Source organism: Callorhinus ursinus, unplaced genomic scaffold (genome assembly GCF_003265705.2).
Source record: "Callorhinus ursinus isolate GAN/ISIS: 27379988/994484 unplaced genomic scaffold, GSC_fseal_2.0 scaffold12, whole genome shotgun sequence".
Lineage (NCBI taxonomy): Eukaryota > Metazoa > Chordata > Mammalia > Carnivora > Otariidae > Callorhinus > Callorhinus ursinus.
Genome location: NW_027397074.1, coordinates 29,322,231 through 29,329,637, shown reverse-complemented (window position 1 = coordinate 29,329,637; position 7,407 = coordinate 29,322,231). Strand labels below are relative to the sequence as shown.

The window sequence follows — 7,407 nt, the reverse complement described above, 5'->3', positions numbered from 1 at the left end:
AGGAAACAGCTCAGGACAGAGCTTGGAAGGAGACTGAAAATGGAGATACTACTGTTAACAGCTTTCCCGAAGCTGAGAGAGGAGCAGGTCAATTCCTGGAAATTAGGACTTCAGTAGCCTGTATCCCTCTCCAAAACTGCTCTAGACTAAAAAACGCTACCCCTTCCTCCTATGTACCTCTACCTGCTATGAGGTAGTTTGGTTTCCTTTCCTCTGAGTTACCACACAGGCTGAGGATGATGGCCATCTATCTGAGTTTTCAGCACATGGTTCTAAATGGGATCTGATGAGACCCAGCTTCTTGGGTAATTATCTTAAAAAAGCAAAGGGAAATATCAGCTGGACAGATGGGAGAAGTGGACACCAAAAGGAAATACAGGGTTACCTAGATTGGCAGAAATCTATGTTTCCCAAGGGTGGGAGAGGAGACATTGAAAAAACAATAAAATATTGAGCTTCTATTATGTGTCAAGCACTAATCTAGGACCACACCCTCTAAAAAAGGAAACAAACAAACAAAAAAACAAGATAGAGGCAGAAAATGCAAATTCTGAGGGAGAGAACAGGGGCAGTTGAGGAAGAAGCCTGAGGGAACTGAGAAGCCTGAGGTGTTGGTGCTCTGCCTTAATCCTCCTCTTCCTCTGCTGTGGCATCCTGGTACTGCTGGTACTCGAAGACAAAGTTGTTCATGTTGCTCTCAGCTTCAGTGAATTCCATCTCATCCATGCCCTCATCTGTGTACCAGTGCCAGAATGTGGCCCCGAACTGCTCTGAGATGTGTCTGAAGAGCTCCTGCAAGGAAGGCCATGCTATTTCCAATGAAGGTGACTGCCATCTTGAGGCCACAGGGTGGGATGTTGCAGACAGCTGTCTTGACGCAGTTGGGGATCCATTCCACAATATAGCTACTATTCTTGCTTTGTGCATTGAGCATCTGCTCATCTACCTCCTTCATGGACATCTGCCCATGAAAGACAGCAGCCGTGGTGAGGTAATGGCCATTGCTGGGGTCACAGGCGGTCATCATGTTCTTGACATGAAAGACCTGCTGGGTGAGTTCGGGCACAGTGAGGGCCTGATACTGCTGGCTTCAATGGCTGGTCAGAGGGGCAGAGCCAGGCATGAAGAAGTGAAAAAGTGGGAAGGGCACCATGTTGACTCTCAGCTTGCAGAGGTCTATATTGTTTTTGACTGTATTTTTCTGTATGGCTATTTAGTGGTTGTTCTATTACATTATGTGTGTGTGTGTGTGTGTGTGTGTGTGTGTGTGTGTGTGTGTGATATCTATATATTTGTATTATATCTTTATATCTATCTCTATACTGTGATATGTCTCAGTCTATTGGTGTTATTTCTTCAGCAGTTTAAGTTAAAAGTAGAAAACTCATCTCTCTTTATCTCTTTTTATTCTCCCATTTATAATATTTAAAAATATTTCCTTTACATATATTTCACACCATATCAGTGTTAGGATTTTTGCTTCAACCATCAATAATTTTAAAAACTAAAGAGAAGGAAAGTCTATTTTATTTGCCCATAATTTTCCTTACTGTGTTCCTTAGCAACACATTTTCTTAGTTTTCCTTCATGTGATATCGTGAATTTTTCTTCATTGTTGAAGGATGTTTTTATTGTGTATAGGACTCTAGATTGATAGAGTTCTGTTGTTGTTGTTGTTGCCCTAGAAAAATACTGTGCCACTCCCTTCTGCCCTCTATGGTAAAGTATTCTTTTTCTCTAGTCATTTCTAAGATTTGTCTTTAGTTTTTAAACTTTCGTTACGATATGTCTTGGCATAGATTTCTTTGGGTTTATCCTGTTTACGGTTCACTCAACTTCTTGAATATGAAAGTTTATGCTCCTTGCCAGATTCAGGAAGTATTTAGCCATGATTTCTTTTAGTACTTTTCCAGCTTCATTTTTTTTCTCTTCCCCTGAGACTCTGATAGCAAGAATGTTAAGTCTTTTGTTATAGTCCCAGAAATCCCTGATAGTTTTCTAACTATCATCTGTCATCAATCATCTATCTATTTATTGGTGTGTATATTCTCTTTGTTGTTCAGACTGGTTAAAGGGTTAGATAAGAAAAATCCATTAAATATTCTCCCCTGTGAGGTACAAATAAGACCGAAAAAAATACAATAGAACACAGTGTGTCTCTGTAATGAACGGTATGTATATAGTTATAATGAGATAAATGCTGTTATGGACTATAAGCTTTTATGATAACTAATATTCAAAAGACAGCAAGCTTAATTGTTATTATTGAATATAAGGTAAATATTACCAACTTTGCAATTAAAATATAATGTACTGGTGGCAGAAACTGGATGATAGAGTGATGAGAGGTGGGAAAATGATAACATTATCATCTTGCAAAGTGAGGAATCAAAAAATCAAATCTGAGAATCATGGAATGAAAAGTAAGAGTTTAAACTGTTAACCATTTCATAGTAACTGTATAAGATATGACTTAGGTGCTCATCAAACTGTATTTTTAGTACAACTAATCAAATTTCTAGCTGCAGTTTGCCACAACTGAGTTATAGCCAGTGAAATGTAGAAAAAAGTAATATACACTATATGTTGACTTCTCAAAACCATATCATGTTTTAATTTTCTACATTTTTTTCATGCTTTTCTTATATAGCTTTATTTTCCTTGGAATTGCTTATTATCTTTTATTTTTTCTTTTTGAACGATAAAGTATTTCCCTTCCTCACCGTATCTTTATTATTTTCAGCATCTTATTTAATCATTCTATTTCATGGTATCTGTTGCATTCTTCTTCCTCATACTTGCTGACTTCTTACTCTGATTTGAACACATCACATCATACTTGGACTATGACTTTCCTGGATAGCTTTTAAAAATTTTTCCTGAAAATTCTACTTTTATTTTTTCTGATATTCTGTGCTTTTATAAAACCTGCAAGATTTTCTGAACTTATGAGTAAGAAGAGGTGAATATTTGTGCCAAGTTTGCCATCTGAAACCAGAAAACCATGTTAGCATTATAAATTTTACATGATTCAGGGCACCTGGGTGGCTCAGTCGTTAAGTGTCTGCCTTCGGCTCAGGTCATGATCCCAGGGTCCTGGGATAGAGCCTGTCATTGGGCTCCCTGCTCTGCGGGAAGCCTGCTTCTCCCTCTCCCACTTCCGCTTGTATTCCCTCTCTCACTGTGTCTCTCTCTGTCAAATAAATAAATAAAATCTTAAAAAAAAAAAATTTTACATGATTCGAATTAATTGCTAACACCAGGCCAGGAAATATATCAAAGAAACAATAAGGTATATGTCATCCATGAATGCATCCTAAGATTTTATCCCATTTTTATTCACCTTTAAAAAGTTGACAAATATTTTATATTTATGTATTTATAATATATAGTATATAAGATTTAGTGTATAGCTCCCAAAATCTGAATAGAATTGTATAATCACTGGAAAACAACTTTCAAAGGTTAGGCAGGACAAAATGGTGTCCTCATTTAGGAGAATTGTTAATAATATATCTCTTTTTTGACAGTTACTAATCTTTTTTTTAAGATTTTATTTACTTATTTGACAGAGAGAGAGAGACAGCAAGAGCAGGAACACAAGCAGGGGGAGTGGGAGAGGGAGGAACAGGCTTCCTGCCAAGCAGGAAGCCTGATGAGGGGCTCGATGAGGGGCTTGATTCCAGGACCCTGGGATCATGACCTGAGCCGAAGGAAGATGCTTAACGACTGAGCCAACCAGGCGCCCCTACAGTTACTAATCTTAACATGCGTCTTATCTCTAATGATCCCTCAAGGTTGGCAGGGAGTGAAAGTGATGGTGGTGAAGAGATATTCCAAGTGTAAGTGATAGATTAATTGATTAACTTGTAAGTATTTGAATGCATAAAAATGTTGAGATTAGGTTCTGTATTTAATTAGTTAATGTAAGCTTTCAATGTTACTACTAAATTAAAATGCTAAGATCTCTTAGATTTTTATAATATTGTTTGCCCCTTTATTAATGGAAGAGACAACTGTGCAAGCCAGTAAGATTCTTATAGGCCTATATTAGAACTGTTTAATAGTAACATATCGGTAAGTTAATTTAAAACTTGGTGCTAATAATTTTACACTTGTTTAGTCTTTCAAAAATTGTACAAGCACTCTGCTACCAATCCAGCAAGATTTCAACCATTGTGAAATACAGTAAGTTAATGTTTGTATGATTCAGCTCAGCACTTAGCAGACTGCTTTGCTCAAAATATTATACTAAACTTGAATGAATGATTGATTCTTGGATTACTGAATCCAAATCGATGGTTGTAGTATGGAAAAAATCTTTTGAGGTAATAAACCTGGGCTTTATTTTAGAGAAAGGATATTCAAAACCATTTGGGGTGAGCAGATGGCAGTTTTTGGGTTTATGTGTCTGGGAGAGACATAATGTCAGAGCCTATTGTGTAGAGAACACAGAATTATAAGCCAAAACTGAAAATTACAGTGGCAGAGTCAGTGGCAAAAGGGATGGATGAGAAAAAATGGCTTAACGCTCTTATTGTTTCCTGATGATATTATTTCCACAACTAGAATTTCCTCTTATAATTAAGAATTCGGCAAGATGTAAGATATACTTGTTCAACCTTTCCTTTAAACATGGCATTTTTTTTCTTCATGAGAAAATAATTACTGAGCACATCCAGATTTGAAAATAATTCTGTTTTATTTTAGATGCCTTAGATGTTCATGCAAAAGAGTTTTAGTAAGAAATGGGCCATCTGAATCATCTACCCAGAATTCTTATAATTCTTATAATCTCTAAGAAGGGCAATTAAAATTCTTGATAATTAAATACTTAATATTCACTTACCTGTTTAGTTTAGGTCAGCTTTGTGATTATATATATGTATATATTCCCATCTAAGAAATTTGCTTTCTAATCTTCTCAAGTTCAATAAAACTCTCTACTATCCATTATATATTTAATCCAAAAATATAAGCATAATTCTAGACTCTTTTCTCCTCCTTCTGCCCAATTTAATTCCACCACCAAAATAACTCTGGAATCCATTCAGTTCTACCTGCATTTATTGTCAGTGTCCTCAACTAGGCGGCACTCATCATAGCCAAACTTACTCTGCTTCCTCTTCTCCATTCTCCAGTATATAGCCTTTTTAAAATACAGATTTGAATATCTCATTTCTCTCTTAAAATCTTTCAACAGGGGTGCCTGGGTGGCTCAGTCGTTAAGCGTCTGCCTTTGGCTCAGGTCATGATCCCAGGGTCCTGGGATCGAGCCCCGCATCGGGCACCCTGCTCCGCAGGAGGCCTACTTCTCCCCCTCCCACTCCCCCTGCTTGTGTTCCCTCTCTCACTGTGTCTCTCTCTGTCAAATAAATAAATAAAAAATCTTAAAAAAAAAATCTTTCAACAGCTTCCAACGGGCCTTCGAATAATGCCCCCCAAATTCCAACAACCTGACCTTTAGTTGCCTTTCTAGTCTCCATATGCACAAATCTACTATTTGCTCAGTTCATGCCAGCCACTCTGGCTTTCTGTTTGAGCAGACAATGCTTTCTCCTATTTAACTGCTTCTGTGCATACTGTTCCATTTTCTTGGAATCTTCCCCTTCTCTTTAACTTATCTGAATGGTAGTTCTCCTTCAAATCCCAATAGGAATATTGTTATGCCAGTAAACATTTCCTAATGCACATAAATAAGCTGGATCCCCAAATTATACATTTCCCTAGCACTATGAAAATCTACTCTTAACATTTTGCACATAACAGTTTCTTAATAGCTAGTAAATACTGGTGCATTTTTCCTTCACTGTTAAATGTTGAGAGTAAACTCCATAAAGAAAGGAACTATTTTGTTAACCATGTCTACATCTGAATGCATGATATTGTCTGGTAGGTATCAGGCATACAATAAATATTCATTAGCCAAGTGACAGATAAAGTAATTTAGAATATAATATAGAGTTTTATATACCTACAATATTTTCTTCCCAGTTTATTTGCATCCCTTACCATGTTGAGCTTTGTCAGGGTAGTAGATGAGGTAAAGGGAGAAGGTTGGATGAAAAGATTGGATGAAGAACTGCAGAGTGGGAAAGCAAAGAGAAGGTAAGGTAAGAGAGAAACACTGATATTGGAGAATAATATTGTCCTGTTTAAACATAACAAAACAAGATCCAGAAGGCTTTTCCATTTTTTCCTCTCAACACATATAGTTTAATATTACTATTTAGAAGCTAATTAACTAGAGTATTGTTTCCATATGGTTATTCCTATTGACTCTTGGCATTTCTGTTGGTCATTAACACTTCCTCTATAAAGTGACCATGGGAAGGGAGGCAATTTGCTTCCTGTTGACAGAGTTTGTAATAAGATTGATGGGAGTAGAAGGTGAAACTATGTGGTAAAATGAGTTTTTTGCATTATCTGTGTATTTCATATATCAATGCCAGTATTTCTCAAACTGCAGGTCAAGACTCCAGAGGGAAGGGTTACAATATAATTTAAGGGGTTTCATATATGGGAACTATTTGGAAGTGGAAACTGTGGGCTATATTGAGAGTATGAGTCTTCTTTTTTCTCCCTCAGCTCTCCATATTTCCTTCTTCCCAATCTGTTACAATTTCTTTTAACAAAATCCTGTCAGTTAGAGAATATGAAATGTTTAAGTTACACTAGTCATAGTAGAAGAATGAAGGGGAGTAAGTCGGAGGGGGAGACGAACCATTAGAGACGATGGACTCTGAAAAACAAACTGAGGGTTCTATTATAACCACTTTAAAGCAAACATTAGGGAGTGTTAAAATCACTGGTCTTTACAATGCTGCTTGCAGAACCTTGCACAGTGCCTTAAAATCAATTGATATCTATAGGTTGATTTGCTTTCCATTTAGTCACAGGGAGATGACTATATTATGAAAGAAAATAATAAAAATGTGGAAGAGATAGTCACTACCTATTGTATTAAATACTGGTTACCTTAGAGAAGAAAAAATGAAGACTGAAAAAAATATTTTTACTTGATAAAGATGTTTTGAGTTTCTGATATAGTATTAATTCCAGGATTAACCATATTTCCCAGGGTATCTTTAGATTTTATGTTTGATTTCAGCCCTCAGTTATGCTATTGTGTTCCACTTTTCTATTTCCTTTTGCATCATCTCTCTATTTTATCTAAGAAAAGTCCTTCTGTTTGTGGGCCATGAAGATTTCTATTACTTCCTAAAATTTTATTGCCTAATTAACACTCATGTTGAGTCAAACAACTTTGGTTGAATATTGAACCCATGTAAACATTTTTCTTTTTAGTACAGAAACATGGAAAATAATGGAAGAAAATGTGAATCATTTTCCTTATCTAAATATTGCCAAAAGAAAAAAAGAAATAAAAATTATGATGACAAAATT

At 36.2% G+C, this 7,407-nt stretch overlaps 1 pseudogene; it reads right to left on the bottom strand.

Moving 5' to 3' along the window:
• Nucleotides 1-624: 624 nt before the first annotated feature.
• Nucleotides 625-7,407, bottom strand: part of LOC112825314 (tubulin beta chain-like) — a 28,526-nt pseudogene continuing 21,743 nt past the window's right edge.